The sequence below is a fragment of the Meles meles genome, chromosome 10, assembly GCF_922984935.1.
Source record: "Meles meles chromosome 10, mMelMel3.1 paternal haplotype, whole genome shotgun sequence".
Classification (NCBI taxonomy): Eukaryota; Metazoa; Chordata; class Mammalia; order Carnivora; family Mustelidae; genus Meles; species Meles meles.
The window spans coordinates 23,411,357-23,431,717 of record NC_060075.1 but is presented as its reverse complement, the minus strand read 5'-3'; the positions used below and the strand labels follow the sequence as shown (position 1 = coordinate 23,431,717).

Sequence of the window (20,361 nt, the reverse complement as noted above, 5' to 3'; positions counted from 1 at the left end):
AAAAAAAAAATAAAAAATAAATAAATAAATAAAAAAAAGAAGCTAACCTGAAAGAGCTCAATGGACGAAGATAAAAAACCTGGTCTAAGAAAATGGACTATACGATAGTACAGGCTTACAAACTCAAAAATAAAACAAACGCCAATGAGTCCATACTGATGTGAATAATGATCAAATAACTAACTGCGAAGTTATTTGTAAGACATAAGACATCATTTTTACAGAAGAATGCTTAATTAATAAATGTAAGAAGAAGTGAGAAAAATAGACAATTACTATTTCAACTCCACACTAATAACTGCTACAGGCAGTATTCATTGATAGGGAATAAAATGAGTGGGTGAACTTTAAAAAGAAACAGGATATATCAAAGTGTCTCCCTCAAATATTTATTGGTCTTAATACATGTCCACAAATTCTTGGACAGTTACTATTTAAGAACTCCGATTTTTCTTCAGAGAGACAATGTAAAGAAACCTAAGACTACATGGAAAAGCAAGAGGAGCCCAAATAAGCCCAACCTTCCAGCCATGTCTATCAGTGTCAGGCATGTAAATGAAGCCATCTTACAATCTCCAGCCCAGCCCACCCACCAAGCTTCATGGAGCAGAATTATCATCCACAGAGACCCGCTCGAATCTATGACCTACAAAATTGTGAGATACAATGAAATGATTTTTGTTTTTGTTTTTTAATTTTTTTAAAATTAAGTTCCACGTCCAATGTGGGGCTTGAGCTCACAACCCTGAGATCAAGAGTTGCATGCTCTACTGACTGAGCCAGCTGGGTGCCCCCGAAACAATTTTTAAGTCACTAAGTTCTAAGGTAATTTGTTTCACAGTGGATCATGAGAACAAACAACCAAATATAATGTGCATCTGACAAAAGAACAATGACAGGATCAAACTTGTGTTCTCATCAAACCTCTGGATGTAGCCGGCAATTTACAGGATATACAGAGGAGACTAGAGCTGCATCATAACTACACATATGGCAAAATCCACAATGAAGAATAACTCAACAGGTCAAATGGGCCAGATTCCTCAACAGTTAAAAAATCTAGAGAGAGAGAGAAAGAGAGAGAGAAAAAACTTACAGGTCAAAAGACACTCAAAAGGCATATTTTTTAAAACAACAAGACTAAAAATTACAAAGGAACACAAAGAAAGGATTACTATGAAAAGACAGTGGTTATTTTCAGGGAGAGGAAGCAGTATGTCAAACAGAGCAAAGAAGACTTCTGGAATGCAGAGAAAAATTCTATTTCTTGATTTGGGTGGGTAGCTATAAGGACACCCATATGCAGTAATTTACCAAGTTATAAATTATACATTTGCTCCATCCCATTTTCTGAATCAATGTTTAAGAAACAAAACAGAACAAAAACAAACAAAAAACTCCAATACTGCTGCTTGTTAAAACTGAACTGTAGGATGTCTTTCTCCCAAGTGAAATCTGTCAACCTACCAGATCAGGACTCTGGTAAAAAAGTTCACTGACTGCACCATGTCAAGTTGTGCTTTAATCTGAATGATATAAACTAGAAAAATTTTGATTACTGACTTAAATGTTTCTACCTCCTTAAAAGTAGAGATGTAGAGGTGTGCCTGGGTGGCTCAGTCAGGTAAGAGTCTGCCTTCAGGGACACCTGGGTGGCTCAGTCAGTTGGCTGTCTGCCTTCCGCTTGGGGCATGATCCCAGAGTTCTGGGATCGAATCCCGCATCGGGCTCCTTGCTCAGCAGGGTGCCTGCCTCTCCTTTTGCTTGTGCGCACTCTCTCTCTCTCTCTCTCTGACAAATAAATAAATAAACAAAGTATTTTTTAAAAAAAGTCTGCCTTCAGCTCAGGTCATGATACCAGGGCCCTGGGATTGAGCCCCACATTGGGCTCCCTGCTCCACAGGGAGTCAGTTTCTCCCTCACCCTCTCCCTCTGTGTGCACCTCCCCCACTCTCTCAAATAAATAAATAAACAAACAAATCTTTAAAAAAATAATAAAAATAAAATAGAGGTCTCAAAAAGGAAGGGTAGAACCAAAAGTCAAAATAAAACAAAAAGCCCATTTCCCTCTGGACTGTTAATGTAGGGGTAGGGGGGACACCTGGGTGGCTCACTCACTTAAAGAGTTTGCCTTTGGCTTGGGTCGTGACCCCGGAGTCCTGAGATTGAGTCCCCCATCAGGCTCCTCGCTCAGCAGGGATCCTGCTTCTACCTCTGCCTGCCACTCCCCCTGCCCTGCACTTGCGCTGGGTCTCTCGCTGGCAATTAAATAAATAAAATCTTTAAAAAACAAAACAAAACAAAACAAACTAGGGGTAGGGATGCAAGGACTTATTTTTCAAGCATCTTTTTTACTTTAGATTTTTCTTTAAGATTTTATTTATTCATTTGACAGAGAGAGAGAGAGAGAGAGACAGACAGTGAGAGAGGGAACACAAGCAAGGTAGTGGGAGGGGAAGCAAGGTTCCTGCTGAGCAGGGAGCTCAATGCAGGGCTCGATCCTAGTCCCCCAGGATCACGACGTGAGCCGAAGCCAGCTGCTTAACTGACTGAGCTACCCATGCACCCCTACTTTTTAAGAAGTAATCTCTACACCCAATACGGGGCTTGAACTCACAAGCCTGAGATCAAGAGTCACATGCTTTCCCAACTGAGCCAGCCAGGTGCCCCAAAAGTAACACAGTCTTTAAACAAATAATAAGACAAGAAGGGAAACTGAAAATATCTTAACATAAATGAAAATGGAAACACAATTTACCAAAGTTTATGAGATCCAGCAAAAACAGCACTTAGAGGGAAATTCATAGTCATACATATTGCTGTTATTAAAAAAAGAAATATCTTGGGACGCCTGGGTAGCTCAGTCAGTTAAGCCACCGCCTTCAGCTCAGATCCTGGGATCGAGTCCTACATTGGGCTCCTTGCTCAGTGGGGAGCCTCTTTCTCTCTCTGCCTCTGCCTGCCACTCTGCCTACTTGTGCATGCTCTCTCTCTTTCTGACAAATAAATAAATAAATAAAATCTTAAAAAAAAAAAATCTCAGATCAACAACCTAACTTTACACCTTAAGGAAAAAGGAAAAGAACAAACTAAAACCAAAGCTAGCACAAGGACAAAAACAGTAAAATTAGAGCAAAGATAAATAAAATTGAGAACAGAAAAACGAAGATTTGATTCTTTGAAAAGATAAAAAAGAAACTTATGTTAAGATAGTTAGCTATCTTAAGAAAAAAGTGGGGACTTACTATCAATTTTACAGAAATAAAAAAAAATTATGAGAAATACTATGAACTACAGTATACCAACCAACTGGATACTCTAGATGAAATGGACAAACTATCAGAAACATACAATGTACCAAGACTGAATTGAGAAGAAAGAGAAAAATTAAATAGACTATACTAGTTATAACTAGTAAAAATATTTAACCAAAACCTCCCAGTAAAGAAATGCCCAGGACCAGATGGTTTTACCCGTGTTTTCTACCAAACATTTAAAGACCAATTTTTCTCAAACTCTTCCAAAAAACTGAAGAGGAGAGAATGCTTCCTAATTTATTCCATGAAACCAATACTACTCTGATACCAAAGCCAAAGCTATTACAAGAAAATGAGATATCAATTTCAAGATTGATGGAAAATACCCTCAACAACATGATAGCAAACCAAATTAAACAGTACATTAAAGGATTATAAACCAGGACCAACTGAGATTCATTCATGGAATGCGAGGGTGGTTCGACATAATTTAAAAATGTAATATACCACATGTTAAAAGAACGAAGGGGGAAAAAGACAAACATCTCAACTGATACAGAAAAAGTATGTGACAAAATGTAACACTCTTTCATGACAAAGACACTCAACAAACTAGGAAAAAAAGAAAACTATCTCAACATAAAAAAGACCATACATGAAAAACCCACAATGAACATCCTACTCAATGGTCACTGACAGCTTTTCAAAACTCTTAAGACCAAGAATAAGACAAGGATGCCCACTTTTGCCATCTTGAATTCAACACAGCACTGGAAGTTCTTATTGGAAGTTTCAGCCAAAGCAATTAAGCAAGAAAAAGAAATAAAAGGCATTCAAATCAGATAGGAAGCGATAAAATGACAGTTACTTACATGTGGCATGATCTTATACATAGAAAACCCTAAAAACTCCCCCAAAACCTGTTAGAACTATTAGATGAATTCAGGAAAGTTGCAAAATACAAAATCAACACCCCCAAATCAGTTTCTACACATTAACAACGAACAATTTGAAAAGGCAATTAAGAAAACAATTGCATTTACAACAGCATCAAAAAAAAGAACAGAATACTCAGGAATAAAGGAGGCAAAAAAAACTTGTACATTGAAAACTACACAACTGGGGCACTTCGGTGGCTCAGTCATTAAGCGTCTGCCTTCAGCTGGGGTCCTAATCCCAGGATCCTGGGGTTGAGCCCCGCATCAGGCTCCCTGCTCGGCAGGAAGCCTGCTTCTCCCTGTCCCACTCCCCCTGCTTGTATTCCCTCTCTCGCTGTGTCTCTGTCAAATAAACAAATAAAATCTTTAAAAAAAAAAAAAAGAAGAAGAAGAAGAAAGGAAAGAAAACAACACAACAACACAGGGCACCTGCATGGCTCAGATAGTTAAGCATCCACCTTTGGCTCAGGTTGTGATCCCAGGATCCTGGGATCCAGCACCATGTCAGGCTCCCTGCTCAGTGGGGACCCTGCCTCGCCCTCTCCTCCCAACCTGTGCTCTCTTTCACTAACGCATGTGCTCTCTCTCTCAAACAATAAAATCCTTTTTTTAAACTATAAAACATGCTGAAAGAAATTAAAGATGACATCTATAAATGGGAAGATATCCTGTGTTAAAGGACTGGAAGACTAACTATTGTTGTCAATACTATGCAAAGTGATCTACAGACTCAATGCAAGCTCTATCAAAATCCCAATTACATTTCTTGCAGAAATAAAAAAATCTATCAATGAAATCCATATGGAGGGGGGTGCCTGGGTGGTTCAGTCAGTTGAGTGTCCGACTCTTGATTTCATTTTGGGTGGTAGTCTCAGGTTCATGAGAGTAAGTTCCATGTTAGGCTCCCCACTCAGCAGGGAGTCTGCTTGAAATTCTTTCTCTCCTTCTGCCGCTACCCCCACAGTCTCTCTCTCCAAAAAAAAAAAAAATCAAAAAAAAAAAAAAAAAAGAGAGAGAGAGAGAAGAAAAGAAAAAAGAAAATTCATATGGAGGGGCATCTGGGTGGCACAGTCAGTTAAGCATCTGACTCTTGATCTCAGCTCTGGTCTTAATCTCAGGGTCATGAATTCAAGTTCTCTGTTTCACTATTCAAAATAAAATGAAACAATATAAAATGAACACAACTGAGCATACTTTATAATGAACATATTCTATAATAAAATAAAACAAAACAAAGAAAAAGGACAAAAAAGAAAATCCATATGGAATCTCAAGGACCCCCAAATAGCCAAAATAGTCTTCAAAAAGAACAAAGTTGAAGGTCTTCCATTTCCCAATTTCAAAATTTATTACAAAACCAGAATAATTAAAACAGTACAGTACTGGCACAAAGACAGATACACAGACCAATGTGACAAAAAGAGAGCCTAGACATACACCTTCATAAATATAGTCAAATGATACTCGACAAGGGTGCCAAAACTACACAATGGGAATAGGAGAATCTCTTCAAACAGTGTTGGGAAAACTAGATACTTATATACAAAAGAACGGTGGACCTATGTACAAAATTAACTCAAAATATGCAAAGACCTAAATGTAAGACTTGAAAACTATAACTTTCCAAAGAAAACATGGGGTGGGGGGTGAGGGGGAGACAGCACAACTCTGAACTTGATGGTGAATTCATGGATGTGACACTAAAAGCACAGAAAACAAAGACAAAAATAGACAAAAGGGACTACATCAAACTTTGAAAATTTTACACAACAAAAGAAATAATCAACAGAGTAGAAAAGCAACCTATGGAATGGGACAGACTATCTGCAAAGCATATTTCTCATAAGGGGTTAACATCTAGAATATATAAAGAACTCTACAAGTCAAATCAAAAAACCAGATAACCCAATTTTAAAATGGACAAAGGATTTTAAAAGATATTTCTCTAAAGAGGACATAAAAATGGCCAACATGCTTATGAAAAGATGGTCAACATCACTAGTTATCAGGGAAATGTAAAATCAAAGTCACAATTAGCTAACACAGTATGGAAGTTCTTCAAAAAAACTAAAAACAGAATTAGCATACAATCCAGCATTCCACTTCTGGGTATATATCCAAAAGAATTAAAAACAGAATCTTAAAAAGGTTACACACCCATATACACTGCAGCTTTACTTACAAAAATAGCCAAAAGTTAAAAACAACTCAAATGTCACCTGACAGATGAATGGATAAACAAAATGTGGGGTGTGTGTGTCTGTGTGTGTGTGTGTGTGTACATATATATAACAATGGAGTATTACTCAGTCCTAAAAAATAAATGTTACATACTATAACATGGATAAACCTTGAAGACATTATGTTTTGTTTTGTTTTGTTTTTTTGAGGACATTGTTAAATGAAATAAGTCAGTCAGTCACAAGAAGGCAAATGCTACATTAGTCCACTTACATGAAGTACCTAAATTAGTCAAACTCAGGGCTGGGATGAGGGTTAAGTTGGATGCTTTTCAGTAGGTACAGAATTTCAGCTATGTAGAACAGGGGGGTTGTTTTCAAGGGATCTATTACTCAACAGTATACACATGGTTGACAATATTATACTGTTCTCCTAGAAACTGTTGAGAAGATAAATTCACGTTATATGTTTTTTGACACAATAAAAAAAGTGTGGAAAAAAAAAGTGTGGTACCTGGGGCGCCTGGGTGGCTCAGCGGGTTAAAGCCTCTGCCTTCAGCTCAGGTCATGATCCCAGGGTCCTGGGATCGAGCCCCGCATCGGGCTCTCTGCTTGGCTGGGAGCCTGCTTCCTCCTCTCTCTCTCTCTGCCTGCCTCTCTGCCTACTTGTAATCTCTATCTGTCAAATAAATAAATCTTTAAAAAAAAAAAAAAAGTGTGGTACCAGCATAGAGAGAAAAACAAGACCAATAGAATAGAAAAGAGAATCCAGAAATCCAAAAATAAATCCTTGCATATATGGTCAAATGATTTTCAACAAAGACAATAGGACCCTTATTTTACATCCTATACAAAAATTAACCCCAAAAGGATCACAAACTAAATGTAAGATCTAAAATTGTAAAACTTTTAGAAGAAAACATGAGGGAAAAGCTTCATGAATACCAGATTTGGAAGTGATTCTTGGATCAAAAGCACAAGCAACAAAGGTAAAAACAGATAAACTGGGCTATATCAAAATTCAAAACTTCTACTTATCATCGGTAAGTATGAAAAGGCCACCCACAGAATGTGAAAAATATTTGCAAATGATAAATCTGTTAAGAGATTCATAATATTCAGAATATTTAGAAGAACTAAACAACAAAAAACCTCAAACAACCCAACTAAAAATCAGGCAAAGGCCTGAATAGACATTTCTCCAAAAAGATATATAAATGGCCAATAAACACAAGAAAAAATGCTCAACATCATTAATCATCAGGGAAATGTGAATCAAAAACCACAATGAGACAGCACTTCCCTCTCTTTAGGATAGCTACTATCAAGATCAGAAAGTGTGTTGGTGAGGATGTAGAGAACTGGAAAACTGCACTGCTGACAAGAATTGAAAATCGCACAGTCACTATGGAAAACAGCATGGCAGTTGCTCAAAAAATTAAAAATGAAATTACCGTGTGATACAACAATTCAGCTTCTGGGTATATGACCAAAACAACGGAAAGTAGGGACTCAGATATTTATACACCAATGTTCATAGCAGCATATTTCAAAAGAGCCAAAAGTTGAAAACTCAAATGCTAACTGAAAGATGAATAAACAAAATGTGGTGCACACATACAATGATTATTATTCAGCGTTAAGAAGGAAGTACCATTACAGGCTGTAACATGGATGAACCTTGAGAACATTGTGCTAAATGAAATATACCAGACACAAAAGGTCAAATACTGTATGATTCCACTAATACGAAGTACCAAGAGTAGTCAAATTCATAGAGACAAAGTCAGAATTTTGATTGGCAGGCACTGAAAAGAGAGGATAATAGGGAGAGTTACTGTTTGATGGGTACAGAGTTTCACTTGAAGAAGATGAAAAGGTCTGGAGATGGACTGTGGTTATGGTGGCACATTAATGTGAATATATTTAATGTCACTAAGTGTACGCTTTAAAATAGTTAAAATGGGTGCCCCTGGGTGGTGCAGTTGGTTGAGCAACCGATTCTGGGTTTCGGCTCAGGTCATTTAAGGTCCTGGGATCATGCCCCACATCAGGCTCTGAGCTCAGCGAGGAGTCTGCTTAAAGTTTCTCTCACCCCTCATACCCCTTCCCATGCACACGTGCACATGTTCTCTCCCTCTCAAATAAATATTTAAAAATAAATAAATAATATAGTTAAAATGGTAAATTTTGTTATGTATATTTTATCACCAAACAAAAGAAAGAAACACAGTTTAGAATCTGCTCAATCTCTTCTTGGATTAAACAGATTTGGTCCAATTCTAAAGACCTGCCAGAAGCAAAAGAAATCATGTCAGTAGGAAATCATCATTTATTATCCCTTCAACTTTTCATAAACAATATATCCATTATCAAACAAAAGCAAGACAAAATAACAACAAAGGGTAAAGAGACAACAGAAAATAATGTACTTACATAATGGAATAAGAGCTAAAACAACTATGATGTCTTAATTCAAGTGACAAAACTTAACATCACCAATAAGGGAACAAATTTTTATACTATTCCTGACGTGTTTCACTGAAAAATAATTATCAACCAAGTCGTATTCTCCCAAAAAATGTTTTACCTGAATGAAATCATGAGAAAATGATGAGATAAACCCAAATAGTGGGGCATATTAAAACAGACAAAATGGGCCCAGATTTGTTTTTTAATGTCACTATTATAAAAGAAAAATAAAAATACCCTGAAGAATTAATAAGTCCAACTATAAGCATGTATTTTCCTTAAATGGATCCTGGATTAGGAAAAATTTAAAAAGTAAATGCTACTGGGAAATCTGAATATAGGCTGTGTATTAGAGAATACCATTATGCCAAAGTTAAATTTCTAGAGAGTAGCAATGGTTTTAGTTTAGAAAAATGTCCTTGTTCTGAAGAGATATGTCAGTGTTCAGGGGTACAGCATTATAACATCTTCACTTCACTTCCAAGGTTAAAAAAATACACTCAGAGAAGGGCAGAAAGAGAAGCAAATGGAACACTGTCAAATTGAGGAGAAAGGTTATCAGTATTCACCCTACAGTTTTTTCAAGTTATGAACCTTTCAAAATACATAATTGGGAAAAAATTAAGTAGGTGATTAGTGATTAATTTATTTGAGGAATTAAAAAACAAACTGGAGAACGTCCATTAAGAAACGTAATCTACAGGCGCCTGGGTAGCTCAGTGGTTAACCCTCTGCCTTCGGCTCTGGGTCATGATCTCAGGGTCCTGGGATCTAGCCATGCATCAAGCTCTCTGCTCAGTGGGGAGCCTGCTTCCCCCTCTACCTCTATGCCTGCCTCTGTCTACCTGTGATCTCTCGCTCTGTCAAATAAATAAAATCTTCAAAAAAAAAAAATGTAATCTATAAAAAAGAATCAAACTGAAACTCTTTTTTTTTAAAAATACTTTATTTATTTATTTGACAGGAAGGGAGATCACTAGGAGGCAAAGAGGCAGACAGAGAGAGAGGAAGGGAAGCAGGCTCCCCGCTGAGCAGAGAGCCCGATGCGGGGCTCGATCCCAGGACCCTGAGATCATGACCTGAGCCGAAGGCAGAGGCTTAACCCCCTGAGCCACCCAGGTGCCCCTCAAACTGAAATTCTAAAACTGAAAAATATAGTGACCGAAATTAAGAACCAGATGGTAGGGCTAAAACTACAAATCAGACAACTGAAGAATAGATTACTATGTTAGAAAAGAGCAAAAGGAAATAACAAGACCAAGGCACAAAATCAAAAAAGGAAAAGGGAAAGAATGGAAAGAAGCAGAGTGACATGTGGGAAACAGTGAAAAACTTTAACATATGTATAACTGAAATCCTAGAAGGAAAAGAAAAAATGGGGCAGAAGCACGACAGATAATGGCTGAGAAATAGCCAAAGTGGTAAAAGACACCAACACATAGACTTAAGAAGCTCTGTAAACCCTAAGGACTGAAAAACCTGACCTAGGCACATCAAAACAACACTGTTAAGCCAAAGAGGAGGGGCGCCTGGGTGGCTCAGTGGTTAAAGCCTCTGCCTTCCGCTCAGGTCATGATCCCAAGGTCCTGGGATCGAGCCCCGCTTCGGGCTCTCTGCTCAGCAGAGAGCCTGCTTCCTCCTCTCTCTCTCTGCCTGCCTCTCTGCCTACTTGTGATCTCTGTCAAATAAATAAATAAATCTTTAAAAAAAAAAAAAAAAGAAGCCAAAGAGGAGGGGTGCCTGGGTGGCGCAGTTGGTTAAATGTCCAACTCCTGGTTTTGGCTCAGGTCACCACCCTCAGTAATGAGATCTCAGCCCTGCACTGGGCTCAGCCTTCAGGGCGGAACCTGGTTAAGACTCTCTCTGCACCCTCACCACTGTGCACACACACATGTGCATGCTCTCTCAAATAAATAATAAATCTTAAAAAAAACAAAACAAAACGGGTTTTCTTCGTGGAACAGAAAATAATTCTGGGTGGAAACATGGAAATAGGAAGATATGAAGAGTCATGGAAAGATTAAGTACATGAGTATATCTTTATGGACAACTGACTACATAAAGTAATATCATCTTGTGGCGTTTAAAACATGTGAATAAAAATACCTGAGAGGAGGTACACCTGGGCAGCTCCATCAATTAAGCATCTGCCTTTGGTTCAGGTCATGATTCGAGGGTTCTGGAATCGAGTCCCACATCAGGATCCTTGCTCAGTGGGGAACCTGCTTCTCCCTCTGCCTGCTGCTTCCCCTGCTTGTGTGTGTGCCCCCGTGCTCTCCCTCTCTGACATAATAAATATGTCATAAATAATTTATTATAAATAAATAAATAAATAAATAAAATCTTAAAAACCTGAGAGGAGTTCTATATCTAAGAGGTAGCAAGTTAGAAAACACAGCTTTTGAGTTAATAATAAACAAAAGCAAATAAATACAAAATAACTTCTTTTTCTTTAAGATTTTATTTATTCATTTGACAGAGAGAGACAGTGAGAGAGGGAACACAAGCAGGGGGAGAGGGAGAGGGAGAAGTAGGCTTCCCGCCAAGCAGGGAGCCCAATATGGGACTCGATCCCAGGACTCTGGGATCATGACCTGAGCAGAAGTCAGACGCTTAACGACTGAGCCACCCAGGCTCCCACAAAATAACTTCTTAAAACGCACTGGAAAACTCAGGTCCCAGGGCAACCAAGCAGGCTGAAATCTAAAGACAGACCTCCAAGGAGACCGGAGGCATGCACCGGCTCATCTGTAACATGACAAATGAAGACAAGACACAGGGTACCGCATAACTAAGTAATAAAAATTCTGCTAAAATTATAAACAAATTGATAAAGGCTGCCTATGGATAGCATGAACATATAAAACCTCTAGGACTCAGACACACAAGGGGAGTTCACAACCACCTACAGGCTCTTCTCCACAGATCTCCCCCAAACACTCAGAACAAAGACCGGAGATAGGGCAAAAGACCACAGAAAACCTCCTTCGGTTGGATGCTCCTGGACAGAAACCCTCAAACGTATAGAAAGCATAAAAAGATCCTCTCCCTTATTGAACAAAAGCCTCAACCTGTGTGGGGGCATTAAATCCCATCACCCTCATGGCACAGGTTAAGACCTATTGTTGTTACAGACCAACGCTAAGTCTCCTAACGCTGAGGGAAGGGCAAATGAAAGTATCCTGCACAAGACCTGTCAGATGTAAAGTAAAGCAAGAATCCCATAGCAAGAATCCCATAGAATCCCAAGTGATCCCAGGATCACTGAGAATGCAAACCCCACCACCGAGAACAGCAGCACTGGAAGTAAGACTATGGTAGACCAGGGAACAGAGAACATTCTTGTCCCCCACCCCCCCACACACAAATAACCACTAAACACATATTTAAACTACTGAAGCACAGAGATAACAAGAAAATACTGGAGGCAGTAATCTTTTTACATGGGCTCCATAACAGCTCAACTGTAGAACTTTGTACTATAATTACTTGGGCCTTTGTTCAATAGACTGTTCTAATAGACTGTGAGCTGTTCAAAAGTAAAGAACTGTAACTATCTCTACATCTCACATAATCCTTTGGCCGTAAGAGGTAAAGTATGTATTAAATTATAATATGAAGCAAAATGACAATATATTATAATCTCCTAAGTCTCTAACACCCCTTTGCTTTCCCAATCATGAAAAGCCCATCCTTCTACTACATAGCTAAATACTTACGGATTGGGAATCAGCTCTAAGAACAGAATCCAAAACATTTAGCAAGAGAAAGGGCAACAGAGAATAAGCAAATCAGTTCTTTACAGATAAAGAAAACAAAGGCCCTGAGAGGATGAGACATTTTTCATTCAGAATCCTCATTTGTAGAACTTTGCATGCCTTGCACAGATGGGAGCCTTGGTTTTGTTTTATTTCAAATATAGATTTTGTTTTAACAATGAGAAGAAGCTCAATAATTTCCTAGCTAAAACCTGAAGATTTAGACTTTTCAGAAAAATTTCAGTGAAGAGAACCTTAAAATTTCCCCTAAAACGGGAATCTTCTGGAATGGGCTGACTTTAAAATATTACCAGTATTTCTGAAATAGGAAAAAAGAGAACAGCACTTAAAGCAACTAAATCATATATAAAACTTGTATCTTTTATTGCTCATTATGTAATTATCCAGGGTTTTTTTTTTTTTTCACTATACTAAAATACAGATGGCAGCTATATGAATTTCACAGGACACTTCTATGAGAAACTGGTCTTCAGAAAATTCCCAAACTGCTCTTTGTGCAAAAGTATCAGGGAGAACCAAAGTAAAGAGCCATCCTCTCATATTAACCATCCTTATTTATCCTGATGCTGCCTCACCCAATGGTCAAAAGTGCCTCTCTTTTCAAATACTTATCTTTCAGAGTAAGAATAAAATATAAGAGTGATCTCTAAAGAAACCTAGCAAACTTAAATATCACAGCTACTAAGCAGACTGTCAATGAAAAATTACTTGGGATGATACTGCCAGTACTATATATTAAGGGGTCATAACTTATCACTTTATTTTAAATTCTAAGAGGGTTTAAGAATTGTTGACATCCAAAAACAAGTAATCTTATTTTGGTCACTGAATCATAAAGAAAATGCAACCAAATCCTGATACCCTAGACACTACAGTACATTGCTCATTGTACTTCCCCTCTGCTGAGCTGCAGACAGAAGAAAGATAAGGAAGGAAGGAAAAGGGATTCTTGACAAGGAGAGAATAAAGCACTTACACTTCATAGGACTTTCTAGCCACAGATGCCAGGTGCTACCCACTGAAATCCAGGCTTGGACTAAGCTCCACATTTCTGAAAGGACCATCTCAACCGAAGCCTGGGGCTCAGAGTCAGCAGGAGGAAGCTGCAGCTCCCACCAGCAGCACATTTCAAAGAGGCTGCAACAAGAGAACATTTTCCATTTAAGCATCTAATTCCAATCTCCCATTTCACAAAGCAGTAGCAGAACAGGCCTTTATATCAGTCTTTTCAAAAGATATTTCCATGACTATGTGATGAATATGAAACAGGCTATGGCCCAGCAGTCCTTTCACTAACATGCTCTAAGTCTTTCATTACAGTTCACAGCAGATCCTAAAAGTACTTGCCCTTTCCTTTTCTTTAATGGTGCTCTGTTGCTCCAAGACTCCCTTCTACACCAACAGTTCTAAAACTGCTGAATCAACCTAAATCACTGAGCAGGCGGGCTGTCAACAATGCAAGCACAAACCCAGACAGGAGTCTAAGGATTCATTAGCTGCTAAGAATTGGAAACGGATTAAGGCTGCTAGTTAATCCTACAAAAAACTCCTCAAATTAAGCAGAATTACTTAAAATACTTCACTGAGGACAGAAGAGCTCTGGCAAATAGAAAATGAAGTTCTAGAAATATAAATATTCCAGTGAAATTTGAAAAGTTACACGGAAGTGTCAGGCTGTCGTACTTTCTTAAGCATTTCAATCAGTGAATAATATATTTACTACATAAAGACTTCTAAAGATATACAGTACATTGGGGGAAGAGACTAAGAGTAAAAAGACAAAACCCCCCAAAAAACTATCAGTCCAAGAACACAAAGCTTTAGACATATACCCTATAACAATGTGGTAAAGAGCTACAAAACCAGAATTTCCCAAATCAAGAAAAAAAAAATCATTCCCATGAGACAGATTAAAAAAAAAAACAAAACCAGTAAGTCTAATTTACCTGAAAACAGAGAAAGGAACTTTTTAAGTTGGCCAACTATCTTGAGCCTTTGTATCTAATGTTTTACGAGGATTTTACAAATACAGGACAAACTGCTAGGTCTGTCACAAGTTACTTTCTAATGGTTTTCTTAGCAGGGAAAGAAAATGATTTGAAGGAATATTAAGAAAAACTATGGCGCCTAAAAGAGAACCATTTCTACCTAAAAATTATATTTTTCAAAATAACGTGTTTTGTAAGATGGCCTGAAATGCAGAAACCAAATGAAATGAACTTAGCTAAAATCTTCACCACAGCAGTCGTAAGTAAACAACTCCCATCTTTAAAACCAGAGTGTAAATGAAATACAGTCACATAAAGCCACTAGCCAGCTCCCATACCCACAGAATACCCTTGTGTGCATTAAATAACTTTTCTAGAAGCAAAAAGGCTTATGTATAGAGACAAATTCAGTCAATTTAAACATTTTCACAGCCATCTCCATAATAATTGAATAAATAATTAATTTAAAAATAATAGGGAGATACCGTTTCCCTTATGGGAGGGAAGAGATTCCTAGCTAAAAATACTTCTTTAAAAAATCATAAGCTATTTAAAGTCCACGAGAAACTTCCAAACACTCTTCAAGTCAACTTTCGGAAGACTGTAGCACTCATATGTACTGTTCTATCTTTATTTCAATGAAAGGAATCAGTAAGACCAAACGACAGCACTGAATCCTGTGGCCTCCTCAGTTTCTGACGAGATCCCCCACGTTTCTGGGACAAGCATTTTCGAACAATTCGGAGCCCTAATGAACACTGTCAAATGAAATCTTGCCAAATTTCTGACTGTCAGTCATGCATAATATGGTACTGAGAAATCATGCCAAAATATTTTCATGGCAAGTGTAAGAAAATCCCTATCCAGGATTTAAAATCCTCAATAACCTAGGTACCTGAACATTAACCTCAAGAATGGCCCTGAAAAGAGATAAACCTGGATCCATAAAATCAACTTTGCAAGTAACGAAAGCATGCATTCCTTGGTAATCATTTTACTTGCCTGCTTGCCATGGGCCTTACTAATTATACTAGGCAGTCCTATTTTAAAAGTAGGAAACGCCAAGCTTAAAACCATGTGAAACAAAGCTGAGGTAAGTACTTCCTAAAAGCCAAAAATATAGAAAACGTATTTCCTTTCATCACTGGTCTCTATTCCTGCCCATCTGAGCCAAGTTTTATAACAATTCGTGCAAACCAGAAGAATGAGGACATTATCAGACATGTTAAGCATATGTTAACACTACGCTGAAGATTCAAGTTTTTCGATCTTATATGAATGTGAAATGTCTAGCTTAAAGTATTCTTTATAAAAAAAAAAAAGCACTGAAGTTAGAAAACTCTGAATCCTTATGTAAAAAACATGTATATTTTCAGGTCTAATTCCAAATACATTCTTCTATTCTAGGGCTATTGAAATATTATAATACTATGGCTGAAACAAAATACAAGAAAACAATGAATACAGAGGAAAAACTGAAAAAAACTATGCTATGGGCTTGAGAAAAAAAATAAGTAAATACATAATGTAAACTCCATTAACAGAAAATTTCTTACCAGAAGAAAAAAAAACAATGTTTCATAATATTGTTATTTTGGAAACTCGACCAAAAAGGAAAATTAAGTCAGTATTTTTAAGGAGTTCTGCATGCCAAACACTACAAAATTTTCTCCTTTAGCAACACTATGAACTTCCAATAAAGAGAAATAAAGCTTCTATCTTAGACTTCACCTGTGCAGCAGTAAAACACTCTCGGACAGTTATTTCAGTACCAGGGTACACGCTAGAAAAATACAGGAGAGGTAATCTGAGCAATCTTGACTTCCTATGAATTAAATTTGTTTTTAAGTTCAACAGAGCTAAGAATTCTGTTAACATCTGGAAAACAGTATGGCAGTTCCTCAAAACAAACAAACGAGAAAACAAGCAAAATTACCGTATGACCAGCAATTCCCTTTCTGGATACATAACTGAAAAGAACTGAAAGCTAAGTCCAAAAGGTCTTTGTATACCCATGCTCACAACAGCATTATTTGCGATAGCCAAAAGGTAGCAGCAACCCAAGTGTTCATTGACAGATGAGTGGATAAACAAAATGTGGTACATACATTATTATTCAGCCTTAAAAGAGGATGAAATTCTGACAAATGATATACCATGGATGAACCCTGAGGACATTATGCTACATAAATAATCCAGTCACAAAAATTCAAATACTGTATGATTCCATTTATATGAGGTACCTAGAGTAATGAAATTCAGAGAGATAGAAAGCAGGTTGCTAGGGGCTGGGGATGGGAAGGGAAAAATGGGGAGTTAACAGTATTTAATAAGTAGAGTTTCATTTTTACAAGATGAAAAAGTTTGGAGATGGATGGTGGTGATGTATGCACAACACGAATTTACTTAAACCCATTAATCTGTACACTTTAAAGTGGTTACATGGTGAATTTTATGTTATGTAGATTTTAATGCAATTTTTAAAAAGGAATGATCATGAATGAACTTTAAAGACATGAATGAACCTAAGTGAAATAAACAAGACACAAAAGTACAAACAGCCTAAGATTGTACTTGTGTAAGGTACCTGGGATAGTCAAATTCATAGAGACAAAAAGTAGAATGATGCTGCCAAGGGCTGGAGAGAAGAGGGAATGGACAGTTATTATTTAATAGGTACAGAGTTTTAGTGTGGGAAGATGAAAAAGTTCTAGAGACCAGTGGTGGTGATGGCCGCACAACAACATGAATGTACTAATGCCACTGCACTGTATACCTAAAAATGGTTATTGATGTCATGAATGTTTTACCACAGTAAAAAAAAATACATATCCAATCTATTTTCCATCTTCCTTACAGACATCAGTGCAATCAACATGAAAAAAAAAATGAACTATCTGGAAAGCTTTGGAAGAAAACTGTGTTATAATTAGAAAATGCAGCACTACCCTGATAATTTTATATCCTGAATCGCACTACCAACTCTGGTCCAAAGCCTGGGGAGACAAGAAATAAACTTATCCAAACATGGATGAATGCCACCGGCTAACAGACTACCATGCCAACATAAATACCATCACAAATTCTCACTCACAGTCTCCAATACACCAAAGATATGAAATATCTGTATTTGTACTAAGACTTGGAGTGTGGCAAATAAGGAACTGATTTTAACTTTTATTTAATTTTAATTCATTTAAGTAGCCACAATAGCCATCTGGCTAAGGGCTACCATAGTAGATGACCCAGCCAGATTGTTAAACTCTGGAATAAAGGTCTCTGGTTTTTATCATTTATGTGTTTCCAGTGTTCAGCAATGCAAGGCATACAGTATTCTTGTTCATTGAATTAAATGACCCACAGAACTGTAGATGAACATTTTGTCTTTTCTAGAAGGCTTTCCTTTCAAAAGCATGCCATGTTTTAAGAGTCACTTAACTGGAGGATGAAAGCGTAAGCATAAAAAAAGCCCAGGTTTTCAGGTAAGTCAAATCAATAACTGCAATTGCTAAAAGAAAAACCAAAGACCCTAGGTTTTTTGAACTAGGCTAAAGAATCAAATTCCACAGAGGAAAATTATTACGAAAGAAATGTGAAGCTGACATTCCATGACCCATGACTTTCCTGACAGAATATTTAGAAGAAAATTCCCAAGGATATGTGACAAACCAAACATGACAATGTCAACTTAGCCCATCAGAGCATTTCATTTGATTGATGCTTTTTATGATTTCATCATTCCTTTTCAGTTTCCCGGCTGAATATAAAATTTTTGAGCTAGGGGCACCTGGGTGGCTCAGTGGGTTGAGCCTCTGCCTTCGGCTCAGGTCATGATCTCAGGGTCCTGGGACAGAGTCCCACATTGGGCTCTCTGCTCAGCGGGGAGCCTGCATCCCCCTCCCTCTCTGCCTGCCTCTCTGCCTACTTGTGATCTCTCCCTCATTCTCTGTGTCAAATAAACAAATAAATAAATTTTCAAAAAAAATTTTTGAGCTAACCTCTGACCAACAGATTATCTCTATAATAGTCTCTCTATAATCTAAATTACAAAATTAGAACAAATGCACAGCATAATTCATTAGCTGTATAAAGAGACGGTCTTACCTTCTATTGCTTGCTTTCTACATGGTCTCCTCACCTGGGTTACCAGAGTGGACAAAGTGTGCAGAACGGTTCCCTGTTAGATAGGCTTCCTTTAAGATCTGTCTCAAAATAACTTGCTTTATTTTAAAATACTTTGGATATCAGTGATACCTGCCTATCTCACACATCAAAACAATGGCTTTAGGCTGCTTCCAAGAATTTTGTCAGAAAAAAAAAAAAAATTTAGAGTAATGAATACATATTCTATGGCAAACGGTTATTTTATATAAATACCAGAAAAAGAGAAAAGATGCTAACTTATATAGCATGGACTAAACCGTATCTAAATTATATCCTTAAACCAAATCTATTGTCACCAGGTCATTAGAATGCTACTAAATGACTTTAGTCATTTAGATTGTGAAGTGAGAGTTAGAGAGAAGTGATACGTCTTTCCAAAATGTGTATTCTTCAAAATGGTTTTCAAACAAAACGGGCAAATCATTCCTTAACAACAAACTTAAAATTAAAACACTATGCCTGTTACTACACTAGAGCAGACTTTTAATCTGTATTTAGGGACTACTTTGAGAAAGCTTTATTGAGTCAAAAAGTTCCTCTCCCTTTCTGTATCCAAGTCTTTTAAAGAATATTTATTCATTTGAGAAAGAGCAAGAGAGAGCATAAGTGGGAGGGAGAGGGAGGAATAGACTCCCTGCTGGGTTCGATCCCAGGACCCTAAGATCATGACCTGAGCTGAAGGCAGATGCTTAACCAAATGAGCCACCCAGGTACCCCTCACAAAGGTTGTTTTTTGTTTTTGTTTTGGAAAAAAAAAAAAGGATGGAAAGACTGAACACAACCTCATAGGACGCTGAATAATATTGCTTATTTTCAATTACTCATGGGTGTGGTAGAGAGAGGCAGCAAAAATAAATGAAATCCATAAAGACACATTTGAGATACCAACTAATCCCTTCAGAGATGCCTACAAGCAGCTATTCTTTAATACACATTTTTTTTTTAAAAAGGTTTTATTTATTTATTTCTGAGAGAGCAAGCACAAGCAGGGGAAGGAGCAGAGGGAGAGGCACAAGGCAGACTTCACACTGAGCATGGAGTGGTGATGTGGGGCCTGGGATCATGACCTGAGAAGAAACCAAGAGTTAAATGTTTAACCTACCATCCAGGTGCCCACACTTTTTTTTTTTTAAGATTTTATTTATTTATTTGACAGAGGAAGAGAGATCACAAGAAGCAGAGAGGCAGGCAGAGATAGAGGGAGAAGTGGCTCCCCGCTGAGCAGAAAGCCTGATGTAGGGCTCATCCCAGGACCCTGAGATCATGACCTGAGCAGAAGGCAGAGGCTTAACCCACTGAGCCACCCAGGAGCCCCTCAACACACATTTTTAAGAACCTTTGTGTCAGGCATCTTGATCATGCTTTCTTAATAACCATTAAAGTATTCCCTCAACTGTATCATATAAACAAAACGATTCTACAATCTAGTAGGGGGAACAAAACAGATTTTCAAAAAGGTTAAAAAAAAAATTACAAATGCAATTATATAAAGTGCTCTAGGTGTTCAGTGGAGGCAGAAATGATTTTTATTTGAAGAGAATCAGTTAAGGCTTCAAGGAGAAAGAATTCAGGCTGGGCTTTGA

General features: G+C 37.6%; 1 protein-coding gene across 2 annotated transcripts in view; it reads right to left on the bottom strand.

Moving 5' to 3' along the window:
- The window catches only part of TNPO3 (transportin 3), an 86,472-nt gene that overhangs the window by 61,057 nt on the left and 5,054 nt on the right, over positions 1 to 20,361 (bottom strand). The window contains exon 2 of one of the 2 annotated variants that reach the window (XM_046020502.1): positions 13,603 to 13,763. The exons of the other annotated variant lie outside the window; for it this stretch is intronic. The gene's annotated coding sequence lies outside the window, so the exon portion shown is untranslated. The remainder of the gene's footprint in view (positions 1 to 13,602; positions 13,764 to 20,361) is intronic. 2 annotated transcript variants of the gene reach the window in all.